Raw genomic sequence first — 22,222 nt, 5'->3', positions numbered from 1 at the left:
CAACAAAAACATCAACTTATTCAGAAATCTCTTGAGGTTGGTGAATGTTTGTCCTTTTGGAATCAGAACTGTCATAACATCACTCTGCCTAAAAATCCTTTCTAAACATTGGTTATGATCATTTATTTTGGCAATCCTATTGAAATGGGTTCTAATTGTTCAGAGTATTCTGAATTAATGTTATATTTAGAATAAAACATGCTGCAGTGCAAGAGACAGTCTGTGTGCGAGTGAGCTGGACCACCATACACGTGAACTTAACACGTTACTTTTATCGCTGCTTAGTCAACAAAATAAAAGCCCTTAAATCACCAAAACTGTAAAAAAGAAGAACATTGAGAGCAAATTATTTTCTAGCTCTGCTGCATGACATCGGCAGAGTTGTTACGAATATTTTAAGAAAACTTAAAAATTGTTTTACTTTCGAGAGTCAAGCATTTTAACATTGAGATCATATTATCTGTGGAGTCATGTCACTAAATATTGCAAAACAAGTCCAGAATCCTCTAAAATTTCCTTTTCTCATAACATTACTTAAGAAATTTAAAACACTTTGTCAGCTGACTGGAGCAACGCGGCTTCTGCTAAGGTATGCAGTATTCCTGAGCTGTTTTCAACGTTGTAGTGCAAACAGATCGTCTTTGTGTGCTGGTGAGATGGAACGGTTTCAGTCAAGTTGTTGCCAGGTTTTATTCCATCAAGCCACCTGATTTTCAGTCTACATGTTAACCTCACAAAGCAATAAACTCTATTAGCGTGACAGCTGAGTGGATCCCAGGGTCTGGTGAGTGGATGAATGTGATACCTGAAGGCAGTCCACTTTCAATCAGCTTCAGCAGTTGTTTTTTTTCCCCACTTACCTGGAAAAAAAAAAACACAAAGAGAAAAACAAACAATTGACATTTTGCATTTTGAGATCATGTTTCATTATCCTAAAGAGTGGGTAACTTATTTAATTATGTTTTTCTGCTTCGGCATTCATTGGCCAAAGGAGAGTCACAATTCGGTTCCGTCGAATCATGACTCTGTGGCACACAGCTGTTTTAATAAATTCATCTCAAGTTCTCCAAGCTCAGCTGCATTAGCAACATTTTATTGTATCCTGCAGAAGGCTGCATGTTCCAGGGCTTCACAGAAGCTTATACATTTATTTGTCTTGACAGTATCCTAGATAAACCCGTAACTGGAATTCTCATTTCTCCGTGTCATTTTAAAGGGATACAAGCAGATCCCGTCAGCCACGGCGAGTCATTAAAATGTAAACAATGTCCTCCATTTTTTTAATTTTTTTTTTTTCATTTTAAGGATCTTATTTTGACTTTTTCAGGCGACTGCAAAAAAGTCCAACTAATTTGTCAAATTCCAAACTATCAGAATACCAAAATTGCTTTTCCTCTGCTTGTTGTGCAGTTCTTCCCAACAAACTGGCAACTTTATCTTCAAACGCCAGGCCGATCGATAGCAGTTGTCTACACAGTCAATAAAAAGCCGCACGAAAACGGATACTAAAAAGCACTAGAACTAGGCATCACATAAACTGGTGTGCGCCTACCCTGAAGGTGACATGAATAACGTTGATATTTTAATCGCCATGTTTGCTGGGACACCGTTAGTCCGTGTACTTCATCGGTTTTATGCGTGCCGTGAATCTAAATGACGTAATTTGACGGTAGAAACCTAAAGCATATTCTAAGTCTTCAACCTTGCTTTTTCCCCACATTGCGTCTCTGTGCAGCTTCATGTCCTTTCTTAGTATTCTCTATGGCTGTCTTTTTTTTTTTTTTTCTTTTTTCTGCGCCGTAAGAAAGAGCTTCCAAAAACAAGACACACAGTCCTAATTTTGCGCACGACCTTGTGCATCTTATCAGCAATAGTTTCCCTGACAATGACTTCAATAAAATGATGAGCAATTGCTTCAGTGACATTTGATTTATGGCCTCTTTTAACTTTCTCATTTCTTAGCTATGCTTTGGCTTTGCCATTCAAATTATAATCGCGACATGACTATCATCGTTGTCACAGTCCTTAATGTTTTTCGGGAAGCTTGTAAAACTACCACAATAAAGAAAACTAGCTTGGCGTGAATGCAAAGGAACAGTTTAGTTGAATTGTTTGTTTCTGTGTCGAAACAGGCTTTCCATCCTCTGACAAATGAAGGGGAGAAGATGGATACAGCCAGTGGAAAACCCCCCGCTGGTTTTTAGACTATTTGTAAGGCTTAAGATTTTTGGGTGCTGACATGTTGTTTATTTGAAGCTGTGCAGAGAGTAGAACTGTCTGATGTGTATTTCTGTGCCATAATTACCATACTGACTTGTTCATATGCAATAATCTCATATGAGCTGCTGGGGGGAATCCACAGCTCCTCTAAACAGTTTTATTTCACCTTATTCATAACTAGGGGATCCAGTGTTATGTAAAACACAATCACTGATGGAATTTTATGGTCCATGAAGAACACCACAAGTCAAACATAATTTGATACACACCAGTAGCGGCTGTGTGAATTGGGTTAGTGATGATGGGGGTTACTGTGTGGGTTTTCACAAGTATGACATGTTGGGCTCCACAGAGCCCAGTATGGGGCCAATATTTTATGCCAGCAGACACCTGTACAGGATGGTTTCACTCTCCCAGAACAGATTGTTGTCACAGATGCAACTTTACGACTGCGTCTGTGTGAGTCCAGACACAACTGGATGTTTCACACCAGCCATCATGTACTGCAGACGTGCTGTGTGTTCGGAAACCATACCGTTTGCAGGCTACCATTCACAACAAAGCAGAGACTTTTGGAGCGATGCTGTGACTGATGGCGAGTGATCATGTTTGAAAAAGAATGTCGTTTCTGTGTCAACAGAGATCACCATTGTTTGTACATGTGGATCCGGGCGGTACGACTCCGGCTCCCCTCTGGACTCTGATGACACAGATCTCTGATAGTAACATCATGGATCCACATGCTAAGAAAACAACCCTGGTTACATTATTATTATTTCAACAAGGCGAAGTCTGTTCTGATGGAGCATGTCTATCAGAACATGCTGCCTTTGTCATTTTAAGGTTCGCTGGAAGTTAACTGTGATGCATTTCCTTGGAAATAACCTCAAAATAGCATACATGTGGGCATTCAGAGGCAACACATGTTAGTGAAATTAATTAGTGGAATTACAAAATGTACATTTGGGAAAAAAAGGACCATGTGTAGCCACTTCCTGCCCCATCCTACCCTTCAGTTTAACAGAACCTAAGTCTATAGCTTCCACACGGGAAATCCTCAAATTCTCTTCCTCCCCTTTTAAACTTCAACTGCCCTTGTTTTTTTTGTTTTTTTTCATAATGTCTAAGAAGATTAAAGAGACTTGTCCCAGACAGCCATGTTTCCATATTCTTTCCATATACCCTTCACTAATACCGTAATAAAATCACATTAAACTTTGACTGAAACAATAATTATGAATGTGCTGCTGGCAGGAAATACGAATGAGAAAAAGAACCACTTTCCCATCAACTTCTATACTGCTGTATTGCTGACAATACAGCAGTATAATATGAGAATAAGAGTTATTCCAAGACAGATGTCTTAGAATAAATTTAGATACTCCTGCTGCTGCAAGATTATACTTGTATTGAACATTGACACAAAGTAATTACTTCATGTTTGTAGACTGTCACTTTGTAGACAACTTCCTTTAGGTAACAGCTGAAACTCTAAATATTAATAAATACTCATCTGTACCTCATCGACTGACTTAGGGCTGGCTTGATAAGTTCCTTCATTTTTCCAAAAGCAATTATTAGTTACCTTGCGTAGTTAGAGCTGGTACAACTGAATTAAATTAGCTGTCCACTGTCTCTGCGTGTTCATCAAGAAGGAGCGAATGCTGCAGGTCAGAGATTCGATGTAATGGGCTGATTTCCCTTAAAACACTTTCCACCAAATTCAAAGAAGAAACTAAACTTGACTGCATCGTTTGAATACTAGAACAACAACTGCAGCCCTCGACGGCGGGTGTGCTGCAACCTATACATGTGTCTCGGTTGTAACACACCTGAGTGAAATAATCAGGTCATTAGCAGGACTTTGGAGAACATGACTGCACTGCAGAGGTCACTCAGTGCTATCATGTTATTGTTGCCTCAGTCAGATGAGTGATGTCTGTCTCAGGTGGCACTGAGGCTTGTGTAGAGTACATCCACTGTCCCAGTGGGTGGAGGACAGCATTGAGCACGCATAAATGTTTTGGCAACTGACTGTCCCATTATGTATTCAAGTACTCTCAATTTGGGCTGCAGATACTTGATGGCTTTTTAAAAACTGCCACCGTGTGTGAGCACCAGCAACATAAACATCTCAGTCACAGTTTCGACATCCTGTTGTCTGGATGTGGGAGATCTCTGGAGATCGTATCTGGTCAGAAATCCAAAGGAAGGGAGTTCCAAGATTATTTTTGTCTCTTTTATCTGACAGGTAACTTGTAGTTTTAAAAGGTTTTTCTTAGATTTCTTGTTTGGCCTCTAATGGTGCCCTTGCATGGTCTTGCACATTATGTTCAGCAGGACCTCCTGGCTTAGCACAACATTGAGCCAGGAGTCTTAACATTCTCCCTAATGATGTCCCCAATCTTCAGTGGGGTGACAGTCCCTATATTATGGAGAAAAGGCTTAGAAATATATTATTTCTCCATAATACATTCTGGATCACAAAGCAATTACAATTACCGATTTGTAATTGCCTTTACAAAATCAGTCATGATCGACAAAATTAGGGTTTTTTTGACAAAAACATTTACCATCAAAGTGAAAAGAGATTTCAATAAAAACATTAAACATAGAATAAACAACTCCATAAATACTCACCCCCTTTAAAGTAATTGACCTAATTCAGCAGAAGTCTACCTAACTGGTTCTAGAGGACTGACTCACCATTAAATCGTAGTAGATGGTAAATGGTCTGTAATTGTTTAGTGCTTCTCACTACATTCAGTCAATCACCCATTCATATAACCATTCACATGCTGATAGTGGTGCGATACAGGATAGCAGCCATAGCTGCCCTGCAGTCTGAAAGCAGCCGGGAACCAGGACCTCTGACCACCAGCAGCAGGCAATGTGGGTTAAGTGTCTTGCCCAAGGACACTCCGACAGAGGCGGGTGGAGCAGGACGAAGTCTTGTTACTGTCGCCATCATCGTCCCATCTGTACCAGTGAGCAAGAAACAACTAGGGAACTAACACACAATGCATATCTTGGCTAAAGTCACCCCAAGGTTTAAAACAGCGTTCTGGATGTTGGAACATAGCCTTTCTCCAGCCCTCGCTTGACCTGTTCTACCTGTTCTGATGTTCCTGAACAAATGTCTCAAAAGGAGCCAACCGACTCGCATCATCTCCTCAACCAGGAACAAACAAAAAGTTTTTGAAACTTTAATAGCAAGCAAAAGGGAACATTCAGCCGGCCAAGTGATATTCAGGTGTTGTGACAGTCAGAGATAACTGAAATAGATGAGGCTATAGTTTGTTTGTTTTTATTCAGTTTAATGCATGATCTATTTTCTCGCTCGCCCTAATTTGAGTTTTTCAGCAAACAGTCTGTTGCCACAGACTGTTTTGGAAAGTACAAAATAGTGCTGTTATCATATTAAAAATATACTTAAATAGCTAATTAAATTCTGCAATCAGAATGAGTACGAAGCGAAAAGATGGTGCAAAGGTGGGAAACAACAACAAGACAGTTGTGTCTCTCAGGATTTTATTGTAATGCATAGGGGGGCCCAGAAAATCTTTGGGAACCACTGTAGTAGATGATCGATTACAGCAAACCGAATCACGCAAAGACATGACTAAGATATTATATGTCTGTTAAGAATACTGATTAAAACAAAAATAAACATCTTAAAAAAGAAAAGAATATATAAAATGGGATTAACAATGTTAATAACATCAAAAATAATATATTGTGAAAGACTAAACAGAGAAATGTTTAATCTTGCAGCTGTTCGAACCAAAAATATTGTACAAGAAAGAGCGACGTCGTTCTTACAAAGAAAAAAAAGAAATAGGTCAGAGGGAAAGAATCAAGTAATGCGCTCCTGAAGCTTAAAGTACAAATCATGATTTATTTTTCTTCAGCTATGTGATCTTTCCGTTTGTATTTGCTCTCTGAGAAACTTTTTGGTAACAAAACGGCAGACGGGATGAGGAAAACCTGAAACACAGACTTGCTTCAGAGAGTTTAAACCAGACTACCTGGATTTGGATCACTAGTTTTATCTTACAATAGATGGATCTCAACCCGCTGCAACAGAAGCCATTTCCACCCCAACGCTCTTTCAGCTGCTGTAATGTATGTCTGTTGCTCCACAGAGTGCACAGAGACGATTACCTGCCCCCTCGCTGCGTGGGTACCATGCTGTGCAAATTACACTCAGATTCTCCAAGCACTGAAAAGTCACAGTCAGGTGCTGCTTGTATGAAAGCAGCCTTTTGGTAAACATGTCAAAAGTCCGGGCTGCGTCGTGTTTTTTCAATTATTTTGAACCGAAATAGGCATGAAAATGTCACTTGCAATTTGTGGCCTTTTCAACTCATCTGTGACGTAGCTTGACGCTATTTGACCCCTGACCTGGAGCATACAGGTGTGTGTTGAAACAATGCCAAGGAGCAACTGCATTAGGAGTCACAAAGATAAGCAATTGCTGCTCCCCATTAATCTGGGACGGGTTATACGAGAGGTGTGCAACATGTGGCTCTCCTCTTTTGATTATGGATGCAATAAGAAATTTATTCCGCAAGTGGCTATGCAAAATCTGCAGACTTTTATAAGTAACAAGATAGGAAGCATGCTTCCAATCTGTTTTCATTGTCAGATAATAGGAAAGGTTCAACTTATTCTACAGTACTGTATTTCTTTTCTTTTTTTGAAATTGTACAATGGTGGTAGGAGTTCGCCCCGGTTAATTCCCATTCCACCTATAAATTTTAGCTCTTTTTTTTTTGTTTAGCTTTCATAATAAAACATTTTTACTTAGTACATATTTATGAAATCCCTTTTTGTTGCTATATGCAAGTTTTCCTTTGCACAGTGAGGGCAAAAGTGGCACATGATGTCAGCAACCTCAAATAAATCAAAGCAGTGTTGTACATAAGAGAACTCCCTAAAACAATCAGTAATCAGGCTCCTGGATTTTAGAGTTGGAGTACTTCTCATACATTGATGTTGATTTTGTTTTTATAGTAGACTATGAAAACTAGATGTTTATGTCTGAGGCGATGCAAGTTGAGTAATTATTCCCTCTGCTTTTGGATGCTGTGTAGCTGGAAGGATTTTTGCTCCTACTTTTTTTTTTTTTTACTTAAAGACAGTTATTAGGATGTGTAACCATGGCAACACTGCAGCGTTTTTAGAAATATAAGCAGCTGATTAGCATCTCCAGTTTTGTTCAAATCCAGCTTCTGGATGTTGCCTGATGTCAACCGAGACACCAATCAATTATGTGGACGTGTGAAGGAGCAGCAGACTTTGAAACATGAAAACATTGAACAATTATTGAATTTGTCATGGAAACCCTACACTTTCTAGGCTGCTTCAAAACCTTTAAAAGTTTTAAATGATGAGTTAAAATCCAAACAGACTGAGCGGTGTCCATGTCTCCATTCTCTGTGTGACCTGCGTCATGTGACTGAGCCAGATGATCACAGGAGATAAATCACAGGAGATGTCCCTGATGCAAATGACAGTTCCTCACTACAATTGGTTCTAGATTTCTTACACAAGTAGCCTTGAGCATACGCTTTCCAAAAATTAATTTTATGGCTGATTTACTACATCCTGGCGCTTCAGTGCACCTGGGCCTTATTTTATCAACAGCCACTCCATCTCATCTTTTTTTTTCTCTTCAGATGATATAAAGGTATTTGCTTAGTCGAGTAGTGGGGGTAAGCCTCGCGAGAAATTCCTCAAACCATAATTGCCTTAGTGAGACATGACACTTCCAGTGACTGTGCGTGTGTTTGCGTGTGTGTGTATGCGTGTGTATTTGTGTGTCACCCTAATCTTGGGTGAACCCTGAGTGGGCCTGTTTAAATATTTATGGGATGGGCACAAGTGCACTGGTCCGTTATATATGCATTTATTGTAATGGAACTTGAACAGATTCTGCTCTTCTCTTCAACTACATTTTTACATGTGTCTTGAGCTCAGAGTTTCTTGTCAGCGTAACAGCAGCGTTTCACGGGGAATAGAGGCCTTTACTCCAACCATGTTGCACAAACTATGGTTTTACTGGGAATCTTTTTTTTTTTTTTTTTTTTTTTTTTTTAGATGAAAAGAAAAAGCAAAAGCAATCAGGAAGATTCTAACGTTCACATAATATAACAGATAACATCCATTCTTTATTTATTTTTTTCGTTCCTTGAATCTCAAGAGATTATATGGTTTTTAAATGAAAGAGATTTGTGCCGTGAGTAATGTCTCAGAGAAAGACTCCGTTTAGTTCATTTCATTTGACGAAAAATCCTATATTGACAGCTATATTTACATCTAGATTCACTCCGTAGGTAAATTAGCATCAGAAGTCATTTTAAGTTTTTGGTTAGTGTTAAATCATATTTACTCTTCTCCCAGGACACTGGCAGTCTAAAGGCGTGGTAGGTTAGCTGGTCTTGGGTTTTAGAACAGCTTATTTTTCTCATGATGTTTGTCTCATGACTGGTGATCTTTCCAGGGTTATTACATTTATTCCATATTCTACTTTAAATGCACATTTAGCGGATCTTTGAGGATGCTACACAGGGACACCATCATCCATGAGCAAATAAATCTGTAATAACACATCCATGGATCCCGGGCGCACCGACAACGATCCACTGCACAGCTCTCGCTTTGGAAAAGTGGAAAAAGAAGCTACACACAGGAAGTACCTCTCTATGTCTTGCAGTCAAGGTTAAACACAATGGATCATCAAATGCAAGTGATTAATGCACAGAATAAATGTCACACTAACTTAACAGCCAGTGAAGGAATAATATGAGCCTTTAACATGAAGGATTAGTCCATTCAGCAGGGCTGCATAATAACGCTGTGCGTATGAGCAGAGGAGTGAGTCAGATAGAAGAGGTAATTTGTCCTTTAGGGGGAGAGCTGGTTTTAATTTTTTTTATATAAATAGCTCTTGGCTTCACAGCGGAGTAAAAATATCTTGTATTGGGCATGAGACATGACTTGTAACATGTAAACGTAACGCATCATAACGAGCTTTAACATAAATAACCCAGGGGCAGCTATGCGTTAAGAAACAAAAATCATGTCCAGATATTTTTTTATGACACATTGAAGACATCATAACTTAAATAGGAGAATGTGCTTTATTTATTTTAGCTTTATTTACTGTGCAGAAGGGATTTTCTCAGCCTCATCAATCTGGTTCGTTCTCAAACGGCTGCAATTGGATTTCTGACAGTGAGCATTTGAAGCTGCACTTTCTAACACTCTGCCAGGGTAAAGAGTTGAAACGGAGAATAACAATACACAAAAACTGCAGAGACAATCTTGATAACTCCATTATTCACTTCCTCTTTTTTTTTTCTTTCCAGCGCTGGCTCTCCTTTCACTCGCCTTATTTTCAGTGAGAAATGGAAATGTTTTTACAATTATCTTACATACATTCAGAGGAAACAATGCAGCGAAACCCACAGAAGAATTCACACATGCATCCATTCTGCTCACTTGAGATGCGGGTCTTCATCTTGACTTTTTCGTTGTATTGACTCTGGAACCACACAGTAAACACCACAGCTAATTTGCTGCCCGATGTGGAAAAACTCCACACACATTCTGGTCTCTGGGCTGATGGCATTGACTACAAATGGTACAGATGGGAGCAACTGTAGCACTTAATGACAACAGTCAAGTGTCATCAAAGAGGGTAAAAAAAGCACAAGAAAGAAATACTCTTATTTTTATGTTAGAATTGTTCTTATTGTTTGGAAAAGACTTATTGGTTGAATTCTCCAAAGTCCCACGCAGGAGAGTCACCTCTGCGAGACGAAGATCTCCAGGGGGTAAAGTTTTTAATAAATGCACAGGGTTTTATTTAATACTTGGTTTTGTAGATTTTAATTCCAACAACACTGTTGTGAAAACACAACTTTGTACTTTTTAAGATAAAACTGTGGATGCCATTAGCTCTTGTCGTCTCATGATATTGATAAAGTTATTCAGAGAGTATTCATCTACTTATTTAGATTCTATTTTTAGAAAAGATCTCCTGGTCACACCACAATGGTCTTCCAAGCAAAACAATAAAGGTAAAAACAAACAAAACATAAATAAATAACTATTTATGCAAATTTATTTAGAAAGTCCAGCTCTGCGTTTTTTGCCGTAAAAGCAGTAAAACAATGCAGTCAGTGTTGCCTTCATGGTTTATAGGATGTTAAGAACATAATCCGTTCATGCTATTTGCAGCTTTATAATAATCACTACATTCAGATGGAAGCTGTATTAAATGTCTATGTGTTTTAAAAACATGATACATAATTTGACCTCTAGTATTCTCTGCTAAAAGTCCCTTTGGGCAAAATTATACATGTAGAATGGGGGGAGGCGTTGATTTTCTTCACTTTATGTTAATTTCAGTTAAGAATTGTGTCTCAAAACTACACCATCGACAGAAACTTTATATTTAAACGCACCGTAATAGAGGCGCGTTTAAATGTCTATGTAACCATAGACATTGGAAACTAGATTAAATAGCCAGCAGTTAACTGTGAGGCCATAATGAATCTGTAACTGCAGCATGTTGCAAACAGAACAGCTGTGTGAACACTGAGAACAAATTGCACACAGATAAACTTACAGTTTAGTGCCAGCGAAGAGGACGCACAAAAGAAATGTAATGTCTTTCCGGTTGAAAACAATTGAAATCAATGTATCTTTTTTTTTCTTCTTCTTCTTCTTCTACTTCACAATTAAAGCTTTGTCTCTAATCCGAAATATATTTCTTAAGGTCTGTGACAAGTTGAAAAAAGTTCAGGTAGTATGAGCGCAACCAATACGACAGAGTAATACGAGCCCAGGGAATCTTTCAGGATGATCAACGAAGGAGCCCTGACCACACTGCCTCAATGTTCACCCGAGGAATTCATGATCGAGTACGAAAAAGATTTGGGGATACATCATCTCCAACAGCCAAAATGGCTACCAAACCAGCCTGATGAGATCTGCTGAACTGAATTGATAGCAGATAGCTGAGAGATAAGCTATGGAAGCAGGACGACCTGACCAGTGATCAGGAGTACAGTGGACGTCCTCCTCTGTGTGTGACTGTGCAGCATTTCAACATTCTTGTCTTCATGACACAGATTGAGACAACGTTCAACACTTTGATGGGTCTTTATTTAAAAAGCAAGATTACAATTGACATCAGCGCAGCGGGTCTACTGTAGTATTTGTAATAGTTATACTCACTAGTGCAATCTTCAGTTTTGAGACAAATGCAGAGGCTTTATACATTTTACTTTTTGTATTCTGTTCCTTTCCAGATATACAAAGACAAGCACAAGAATACATTTTCAGAGTTTGGTGCCGGGAGATTAACAATTGATCCTTTGAGCCCTTTGAGTTTGGAGATCGGGCCTGATTCCTAGAGATGCCATCAGATGCCATTAGTATTGGGGGTTTTTTTGGACTTTGAAAGACAGGGCAGCACATCTGAATCTGAGCCGTGTTGTTTGAATCATTCCTAAGTAGTTTCTCAGGGGCCATTTCTCTCCTCATCTCAGACAGACACTGCAGGGGTATGCTCCTTTCTAACCTATCTTGAGAAATGTTGAAAAGGGGGCGGACGTCACAGTGACATTGCTGTGGAGATAAAGATAGAAGATTTCCCACAAACCACTTAATTACACCAACGGGGTCTATAGTTTGTCCTTCAGATGTCAGAAGTCAGTGTTTCTTCTAATTGGTACATAAACAAAATAGAAATTTTGTGTACGGTAATTCCTTTTTTGTTGTGACAATGCCTTCACGTTACAAAACGTCAAATTCTAAACAGAGATCTTTGCCAATCAGAAAGCAGGATTTTTCTTCTGATTCAACTCATTTTTACTGACTGAAAGCAATTCAATGCCTGGTTCACATGACAAGATTTTAAAACTCTCGGTTGATTTTGTTTTTTTTTTACTTGAGCGGTCACCCAGACATAAGGATAAAATAATTTTTCGGTATGACAGGTTTGGTTTTACAGTGTTGAGCCAGACGGCAGGAGTAACACCACACACACAAACCAGTTTCACTCACCAACATTCAGATATCAGACAGGAAATCTCTCAAACCCTCAAAACCAAACCTAAGTTCAGAGTAAACAAACATGGCCGACTTGGAAGGAGTCACGATAAATGATGAACTATGTAGAAACTGAGAAAATACCATGAAAACACGTCCACTGGACTTTATGTTCCACGTTTTGTCTTCTTTGTACTTTGGATTGCCCTCTATTTTTCTGTCACCTCGCTTTTTGATTGGATACACGTCGGATCGGAGCATTGCCGACGTCCTTCAGGGCGGACCAGATCACTCTGAACACACCACACATGGCAGTAAGATCTCTTAAGATTACCTCAAGAGCCTTTCCGATATTCGGGGCTTTCTTAGGATTGGTGGAAAGGGAAAATCAGATTTACGGAAAGCCGATGCTAATTGCAATTCTGCTCAACAATCCACTCGGGGAATAATTACTTTATACTCTGACAGGAAGTAGAGACAGTCGTCTCTAGTTTGTAGAAATGATCAATTTTCACACCGATTACCTGTTATAATGCCACCAGTGACTGACTCAGTAAAAAGCATTGCTTACCACCATGAAATGGCCCCAAAATGTACATTCTGTTTTTCAAATGCTGCAAACCAAAAAAAGAGAAATTGTAAATGTAATTTTGTAGATCATTAGAACTACCTTATAACATCTTGGTCAAAGTAATCAGATATCTGCAGCTCCTTTGGGATATTTCCTGCTTGCAGTCATCAGTATCTACTAAAAGAGGTGCAGGAGGGGAAAGCATGACTCACTGATTCTTTTTTACCACAGTGCCTAGTTTGTGTTTTCCAAGGGGCTGCTGTAGCTCAAAGTAATGACTCTTGTTGGTTCCTTTAAAAAATATATTAGAAAGCACTATACAACACATTTTGTTGTACACACAGTTTCTGTTTCAGGAGAATTGTCAGGACTAGTAATTTGTGTTCCAACGTGGGGGCTACCAGAACCAGGCTACCAGAACTGGACTAAAGAGGAGCAGTGGGAGAAGGTAGCTGGATTTGATGTTTCACTCAGGAACGGCGAGCCGAGTCTGTTTGTCATTTACCCTGGGAAAACATTTCACTAAGGCAACATTCACACTGCAACTGCTGTGTTCATTTATTTGTTATTCAGCCAGTTTTTGAGAGTCTGGGGGACACAGAGCATTTTGGGGTTTTTCAGTTCAAAACACCTTTTCCTTCAACTACTGAAAAATATATACTTCATCTTAGTTACAAGTAACAAATGTGGTGTATTTGCCTTTCATGCTTCAGTCAAACTAACTTTCTAATCAGGGTGCTGTGGTAGCGCAGGGGTTAAGCTGGCCGTCGCAGGTTCGATTCCTGGCCTGGTGACCTTTGCAGCATGTCTTTCCTCTCTCTCTTTACCTACTTTCCTACCTTAGCTTTCAAATTAAGACCACTAAAACCTAAAGAGCCTTTAAAAAAACTAACTTTCTACTCAAATTTAAATTAGATTTTAGATTTTAGCAATGATATATGTAAAAAAATCTGTTCACACCTGAACATATTTTGCCCATTAAAATGAGTTCGATCACCAAAAGATGAAGACATACAAAATCCTGTCACTCTAGGGACTCTGGTCAACTCTTGAAGCACACCTGAACCAAGTGCAGTCAGGTTCTCCAGAGTCCTGCTAATGACCTCATTATTTGACTCAGGTGTGTTGAAGTAGAGACACATCTAAAAGTTGTAGGACACCGGCCCTCGAGGACCAGGATTGCCCACCCCTGCTCTAGAGTCTAGACCAGCCTTTCTCAAACTGTGATCCACTGATCACTGGTGGTCCGCGGGCGCCCCCTAGTGGCCCGCAAAGGACTGCATGTGAACAACTATTTATTTGCCTTGAGATAAGCTCAAAAGTGCGACACGCACAGTTAGCATGTAATTACCAAAGGATTGTTTAAAATAACAGTGACAGGGCCGCTTAAAGAAAAGCCGAAGAAACATCTGACACAAAAGTGAAAGTGCGACAACTCGATGTGACGATGCGAATGAAAGCACCATCCTGTCGAGCACCGCTGTCTGCGGTTTATCTTCAGCAACATTCTCAAAAACAATCGCTGCACAAACTCGACAAGAGTTCAGAAAATAAAAAAAAAGAAAATACAACAATGATTTTGTTTTTGTTTTTTTGATTGGTCATCAGGAGGATCCAAACCCGCATTATGTTCCGTGTCATGAAATATTAGCTAACGAGGCGATTCACACAGTGCACTGCACAGTTGAGGTGGCACAAAGAGACTAATATTTTAATTTAACTTTGTGTATATGTTGATGTTGTATTCACGCGGGGACATTTTCAAGATAGGTGGTCCCTGATTGTTTGTAAATGGGTCAAGTGGTCCTCAGCCTGACACTGCTCCAGACAATTCATCAGCTTTACTGAACAGACTGTCCCTTTAACCCACCAGGGACAGAGCTTTGCTTGTCCATCTCCTTCCTTCGTCCAAAGCCCTGTTATCCCTCTAAGTAAGTGCAAATCTTGAATCATTTTCAGGATGGAACCTAGGATTTAAAAGCTTTAAAATAACGATGTCCTGCACTGAATGACTGCTATGGCGGCACTGTTTGCATACTGATGACACAGGCAGGTCGGCCATTTTCCGAGGCAAGAAGCCGTTAATTTTCACCATTTTAAATATTTTACATCAGCATGTTTTCTCTTCTTCACTGCTCTTGGACATATTCTGGTCCAGGAGACAATTTCCTCACAGGCTGTTCCTTTGGCTCATCTTTGCTTCGGATCTAGCTGGTCTTCCATCTCATCCTATTATTCAAATTCACTGTCAGACTCCAAATTTCCACCCATAAACATCTGCTTTGGAGTCATCATCAAAAGTTTTTCTCCTTTCCATAATCATGTTTTATGGTTCTTCAGGAGAGAAGCTTTCGGCCATCTTTACCTGTTTTGATAAGGATCCAGAATGGCAAAGTTATATTTACTGTGCCCTGCCTCCTATTTGCCTCTTGCATACAGAATGAAGAAGTAAATAGTGTTGGTCCCCACAAGGCAGAGACTGAAATGTGTGGAAAAACTGAGGGAAGTTGTTGATATGGATTTTATTTTTGTTTCTCATTTTAGAAACCTCTTGAGTTTCTAAAATGCCTCTGCTTTCAACATACAATTGCACTTCTTATGTAATGGAAACACTGCAGTCGCAAAATTGTGTCTTTTCAACACTAGCAGAATATTGAAGAAGTGTTGTGTACATTTGTAAAGAAAATGCAGCTGATGAACATGTGACTTTAAAAATTTAACCCAAGCCAGTGACGTTTAAATAATAAACACCATCATTATAATTATTATTTTAATAGACAGACCAGCAGCCACAAGATCTGCTACGCTTCTGTTACTTGAGTTTGATCCGGCCGATTTCCGCAACGCAAAATGTGTTGCACATAATGATGTGAAAGTGAGAAGACTCTTCAAGCTGAAGTCAGTTTGACAACCATCAGATATTAACTAATTTATGACCCCATATGAAAGTGACTCACTTTTGAAAAAGAAACCAGAATTTTGCTGCTTATTACAAGTTTAAGTTTTACATTTTACTTATGAAAACAAAGGTACATATATGTTTAAAACAATTCATAGTGTTGTCATATTTAACGTCTCAAAATGCTCCCGACTTAAAATGCCAAAGTTTTGCAGAGACTCCTCTAAAAGAACGTTTTATTACAGTAAACCAGTAGCATGTAAGCCTCATTATGACATCTGAAAGCTCATCAAATCCTGGTGAATAATATCATAAGTCCTGCAGGAAAACAGCAAAATTCTGATTGGTCAGAATTTTGTGAGTGTGTTTGTTTATGCAGAGAAACAGAGTAATTGTCCGGGGCTGTGAGAAAGTACATCGCTGTGTCGGTTCTAGTCCGATTCAGTGGGAAGACGTTCTTTTTTTTGGCTATTAATAATACGGAAAATAAAATGAGTTGTTTCAGGCTCATCGATCGTTATTTCCTCCTCCAAACCTGTGAACTCAAAACAGTGATTGGTGTCTGCCAGGATTGTTGTGTTCACCATGCTGCTGTGAACCACACATATAACAAAAACGCCGTGACGAGTACTTCGTCAGCTGGAGGGTTTTCACAGGAGCTTGGCTCAATGTGACTTGAAGGGGACGAGCGAAAATGAACGTCTCACAACTCCGTCAGTTGAACTCTGACCCGACCGCGCTGGGCCTGTCAAAGGCAAAAACGGATTAAGAACATCCGGCAGACTTCAGAGTTCAAGAGTTGAAGCTTGGAAAGATTCTTTAAGTGTTAGAAATCATTCGAATTCCTGTACCTTTTTTGTTGCATCTGTGGGTCTTCAGTTTTCAACTCCACCCATCTGTAGCTGAAAATGTTTTTTTTTTGTTTTTTCTTTCTAAAGCACAGATTTACTCCGGGTTTTGCTGACACCCGCTGACATCTTGTCTATGTTTTACTAGAACGACTTTGATAAACGGAAGGCAGTCGCTACGCTCGGTGTAGCGACTGATCCGAGCCAAACAATGAGCTATAATTCAATTCCCCCATTTTAAGGGCACAAACATAACAACAGCAGATGTGACCTTCAAGAAGGTGAGATTATGCAAATATATATATAAAAAAAAAAAAATTCAATTATTCATGAAACTTTGCTCTCAAACATTTCCTTCAACAGATTTTCTCTTTTTTTTCTGCTAGGTATCTAGGCTCCCTGGAAGGCTCTATAAATGTGTTCTATTATTCATCAAAGGAAGTCCCCATCCGCATTGTAATGCTGCTCAACACAGCCTCAATGCAATACATGACAAATATCTTAATATGCGCCAGCTTGAACTGCACGCTCAGATTTGTGGCGTGTACCTGTACACACTCCTCGTGACCCTGGCGTGTTTCATTTGGAGGCTTCAGGGAAATACGGGGTGTATCATGACTGACAACTGTTATAAGACTGCGAGAGCATATAGGTGTACAAAGAAATCTCTGCGTGCATATGTTGAATACATAATGCCAGAGCAGCAAGCAGAGACATCGCTTGTGTCATCTTTTTAATTTCCTCCTTTGGTCCTCAAGATCACCTTGTGGGAAATTTGCTAGCAGATTGAGAGCCATCGCAGACGTGCACTATTCTTTCCCTGTGTGTTTAAACTGTCACAGTAATGGACATTACACTGTCACTGATGCATCGCGCTTCAAGCAGATCGTCTGGCAGCCAAACAAACAAAAAAAAAAAATGGACTGATGTTTCTGTTCTAGTTTTTAATCCTTTGTTGATGACACAGTTGTCTCATTGTTTCCAGCGCAGACGCAAGAAACAAAACATTTCATTTCACCAAGGCCCAGACAAAAGCGCCGTGCAGCCTGAAATTCTGCCGGTGGCACAAAAAGGGAGGTCAGGGTGGTGTTGGGATTGACGGATCCTTTTCAGACGCAGCTGAGCTTCACTGAAGAGGAGAGTTGAAAACAGCACGTCGTTTTTAATGTCGACTGAATCTCACTCTTCCTTCACAGCACAGATATTGAGCAGTGCCTGTGAATCCACACCCCACACATTCTGGTCACTCTTGGCACTAAGTCAGTGCTGGCCTTTTCCTCTCCAAACAAATGATTATCCAGGTGCCTCAAACAGAACAACTCTGTCTCAATCTGTTGCTTCCTACACAAACTTCTATTGAACGGAAGTGACTTTTCTTTGCTGGACACCTTCTGCCTGCTCACAGCAGCCACTCCCTACATTATTTTGCAAGTGGAAGATTCTTGGCAGGGGTTTCTTTGCCTGCGTCATTATTTTTGACCGATAATGATTTGAAGCGGCTCACAGTCACTGTGCCACATAATTAGATTGAAAGAGGGACTTCAGATGGACTCTGTTAGATCGTCAACAGATCTGATTAAATTAAAATGAAGTTATTGGCTCTGGCCAGTGATCGGCCAGTCCAAGTTCAATAAATGCAGTAAATCCCTGCTGTTTGTTAATGTAATATATAAACAAAAAGGCGGGGGGGATAGCACAATGTTTTGCACTTTGTTTTGAGTTCAGATAAAGTGTAGAGACGTATAGAAAAATGCATAAATAGGGGAAATCGTATAACTTCATTTTCTGTTGGATTCTCTGCGTTTACTGCTGGAATGGAGACAACAGTAACCTTTTCCCGAATAGATAATATTTGTTACATTCAACAGTTAGAATAAAATTCTGCATGGGCAGAGCAGACTCAGTGGAGCTGCTATTCATCAGGATGACATTTGCTGTGAATCGATGCTTTATAAATTAACTGGTTTTTTTCTGCGCATTATTTTTAACTGACCGCATCTTGAAATCCCTTCTACCCTCTCGTATTTTTTTCCCCCCTTTTTTTGTAAATCTTGTTCAATTTTTCAGCCAAGCCTTCCTCTCTCCCTTACCCGACATGAATCTTCAGCCAATGACAGCCACTCGTTTGCTTCGTAGCAGCCATTAGCTCCAAGTGCCACTTCACAAACTTGTGCTGCAGTCTTTGAAAGAACCCAAACGGGATTGTCTCTGCGAGACAGACTGCTAATAACTCTGAGGGAAAATAAGCATTTCAGATTGAAACTACCAGGCAACTGTTCACTATGCAGTGTGAGTACTGCCAAACTCAACAAAGGTAGACGGATTTCAAAAAAAAAAAAAAAAAAAGAAAGCCCATGGGGGCTGCTTCCATGGAAAACAAGGAAGTTCAAAGCAGCCAGGTGCTGCTAGTCAAATGAATTAAAAAAAAAGCGATCATCACCAGCTGTCTGCGCCGCTATTAAGGCTTATATTTTGGCAATTTGCCCATCAGTAGCATTGGGGCGTGCATTTGCAGAATGTAGAGGGCTTAAAGACGTCAGTAGCGACCTTACATAAGCCATTGTTGTCCATCGTTCTTGGGACGGGTCAGACGGATATTTTGAAACACTGAGGAGTCTAGTGAGAGACGGTGAAAGCGAGACGGATTCTTCACCAGTGGAAAACATTCGTGGCTGTTTCCTACAGCTCATATTCCACTGAGGTCCCCAGCAAGGTCAGTCAGCCTATGCTGAAGGCTCATGACATGTAGAATAAAAAAGAGGGAACAAGGTTTGTTTGGAAAAGTGTCCAAGAGAAAGCCTCTTTAAAATGTTGCCCTTAAAACAGTCAATGTGCAAAAGGTAAGCAACTATGCAGAGTCTTTTTCATGTTTTATATAGTCATAAAATCGGCTTCTGTCTCTTTAAGAAGCTCCTACTCTTTACAACGCTCTGCGTTCAGCACGTCGTCATTATGATGCTTCTCCAGGATGCCGTTTACTCCCATCTGAGGAGCGTTGTAGTTTGTGTGATTAGCTCAGCAGGCTCACAGTTAACCAGGTGTTTGCTAATTGCTGCTGCCACTAGTCTGGAGGAGACTGAAGGGTCAGGGTGGATAGGAGGCACATTGCAAGAGCAAATCCTCCGTTTTGTCCACCCTTAAGTAAATTTAAGGATACAATATGAACCTTTAATGCTCCGTGTAATGACAGGTTTTGGGGGGTTGTACATGCTGACCATACTGAGACTTAGTCAGCACCTTCAAAACTCTATTTTGACTTTTAAAGCACTTATTTTTTCATGAAAATATGTTGATATAAATATATTTTAAATCGTTTAGATTTTATTCAATTAAAGATACAAGACTTTCCTTAGTGAAGGCATCAAATTATCAAATGAAGGTCAAATGAAAAGATGCTTTTAGCTCATAAATGTCATAAGGCAGATGATTAAATGATGAGTTGATGCAAGAGACATTTTAGAAAAAGGTTTCCTCCGAGTTACAGAAAGATGCTCACATGGATAAATATTCATACAGGAAATGGGATCATGTACATTTGTACTGCAGGTTTTACAACGAGAAACCTCAACGTTTTTATAAAAAATAATAATAATAACAACAATAATGATAATTTAAATGTACACTATAATAAAGGGTGAAGTAAAGCAAAGTTTATAAAAGTCCTTTAAGTTATCAGCGGCGCATGCTAAATCAGTAAAACATGCCAAAGAACTGAATATGTAGACAGACTAAGAGGACTAAATGACTTCTGCAGCATGACATCACATCACTCAAATTCTAATCAGCGCCAAGACAACTGGGAATTGCTGAGTGAGACAATCCTCTTCTCAGTAATTACCATCATCGAGATCAAACAAGTAAATATTCTAGTTTCGAAGCTCTGCTTCCCCATCAGTCATCCCCCAGACCTTCAGCAACCAGTGTTCGACATGAGCACCTTTATTGCAGATGGCACCTGTGATCATGACAATGATACCACCAGTGGTAATATGATTTTATGAGGCCTCTCATTTGCCATCTGCTTACCTCTCCTCTCCTGCTCCGGGAGCGCGGGCTTCTGTCTGAGCTCCCTCCCTGAACCATCTGGCCTCTTGTGCTAATCCCCCCATTGATTTGTCTTTCTAACCCCATTCGCCGTCCAACTCCACTCCATTTTCAAAAACAAACTCAGAAAAGCTGACTTGAGTCTTAATGAAGTGATTATGCAGTGTGGTGGCTACAGTTCCATTTCTTACTTCACTGATCTGTGTTCACTGGATAATTTCATCGACTGCATATCCACTTATTTGGTCTTTTCCTTCTTAGGCCATTAACATAGCAGCTATTTTCTGAACATTAGTGCGACATATTTACTGCACTGAACTGGATTCTGATTAAAGTATGGGAGTTGACTATTGCCAATAATCGCTCGTTCTTGCAGATTCCCGCGGGCTGGTTCAGACCTCCAGTGGTCTTTGTGTGGAGAGAAATTCCATGGTGGGATTTAAACCCACAACCTTTTTTTGTAATTTATTTTAAGGCAACAGTGCTGGCAGCTGTGCAACTTCGTGCCACAGCAGATACAAGAAGAGGAAATAAAAAAACTGGACTTTTTTTTTTATTTTTTACTTGAATGAGAGTGTAAGAAATGGATTGTAAAAACAAATAATTTAGTTTCATTTATAATCAGATTAGTCTGTACGCTCAAATTAACTGCACTGTGATGAACTGAACTGTAAATTGATGAGTTGTGTTTTATATATATATACATATATATATATATACATATATACATATATATATATACACATATATATATACATATATATACATATATATATATATATATATATTCTGTTTAAAAACAAAAATTTGAATTACCTTATTCTTTTTATTTTTTTTTATTCCCCCTCACCTTCTAGGAAAACCTTCAGCAAAGTCATTTGTCTGTTAACTCACAGATCCACGTCGAACTTTTACTAACGCTTTAATTTCACACAGCATCACATAGCCTCTTAGCATCAGATTGTAAAGCTTAATGTGCCTGGAAACATCTTTTCCTCGGCAACAAAGAGTCCGCTGCAACAGTCGACGTTTCGACGGGCAACATGCTGCATGGAAAGTAGAGTGTGGATTTGCCAGCGTGCTGACAGAGCTGAGCTTTGTTACAGATGGCAAACCATGTATAGAACGACTTCATTAAAGGCTTAGCTGATGTTCTGCACGCAGGACGTTCGATAAAGTCTGTAATGAAAGCAGAAATTCACGTCCACGGCTATTGACAGGCGATAAGATTGGTGAGGCAATAGGGAAGCTAATGGAGCGTTCCAAACAGTCCTGATTTTAAAAAAAGAAAAAGAAAAACTTGATCTATGCCGGGTTTAAGATGTCACTAAATAACTAACTGACATCCATGCTTGCCTCAGGGAACTTATGCTAACTATTATGTTCCAGCTTTGCTTGCTTCTTTTTCTGGTAAAATAAATAAATAAACAAATAAATAAATAAATAATGTTTCTTTTTTACAAGAAAAAAAAATGCATTTTTGCTTGACGTTGCACAACCTGAAGTGGCTTTGCAATTCTGACGCTCTCCTTTAGTCAAAGTCTGCTGAGTGCACAATCCTGCATGAGTCCCTGT

The 22,222-nt window shown here is 39.5% G+C and overlaps 1 protein-coding gene across 3 annotated transcripts in view; it reads right to left on the bottom strand.

Annotated features, from left to right (window-relative positions):
- The window catches only part of ntm (neurotrimin), a 253,225-nt gene that overhangs the window by 142,206 nt on the left and 88,797 nt on the right, over positions 1-22,222 (bottom strand). The window contains exon 1 of one of the 3 annotated variants that reach the window (XM_044140621.1): positions 806-822. The exons of the other annotated variants lie outside the window; for them this stretch is intronic. The gene's annotated coding sequence lies outside the window, so the exon portion shown is untranslated. Of the gene's footprint in view, positions 1-805; positions 823-22,222 lie in introns of those variants that run through there. 3 annotated transcript variants of the gene reach the window in all.

The sequence above is a fragment of the Gambusia affinis genome, linkage group LG15 (assembly GCF_019740435.1).
Source record: "Gambusia affinis linkage group LG15, SWU_Gaff_1.0, whole genome shotgun sequence".
NCBI lineage: Eukaryota > Metazoa > Chordata > Actinopteri > Cyprinodontiformes > Poeciliidae > Gambusia > Gambusia affinis.
Note: the sequence above shows the minus strand (reverse complement) of the source record. Positions and strands in the feature narration are given on the sequence as shown.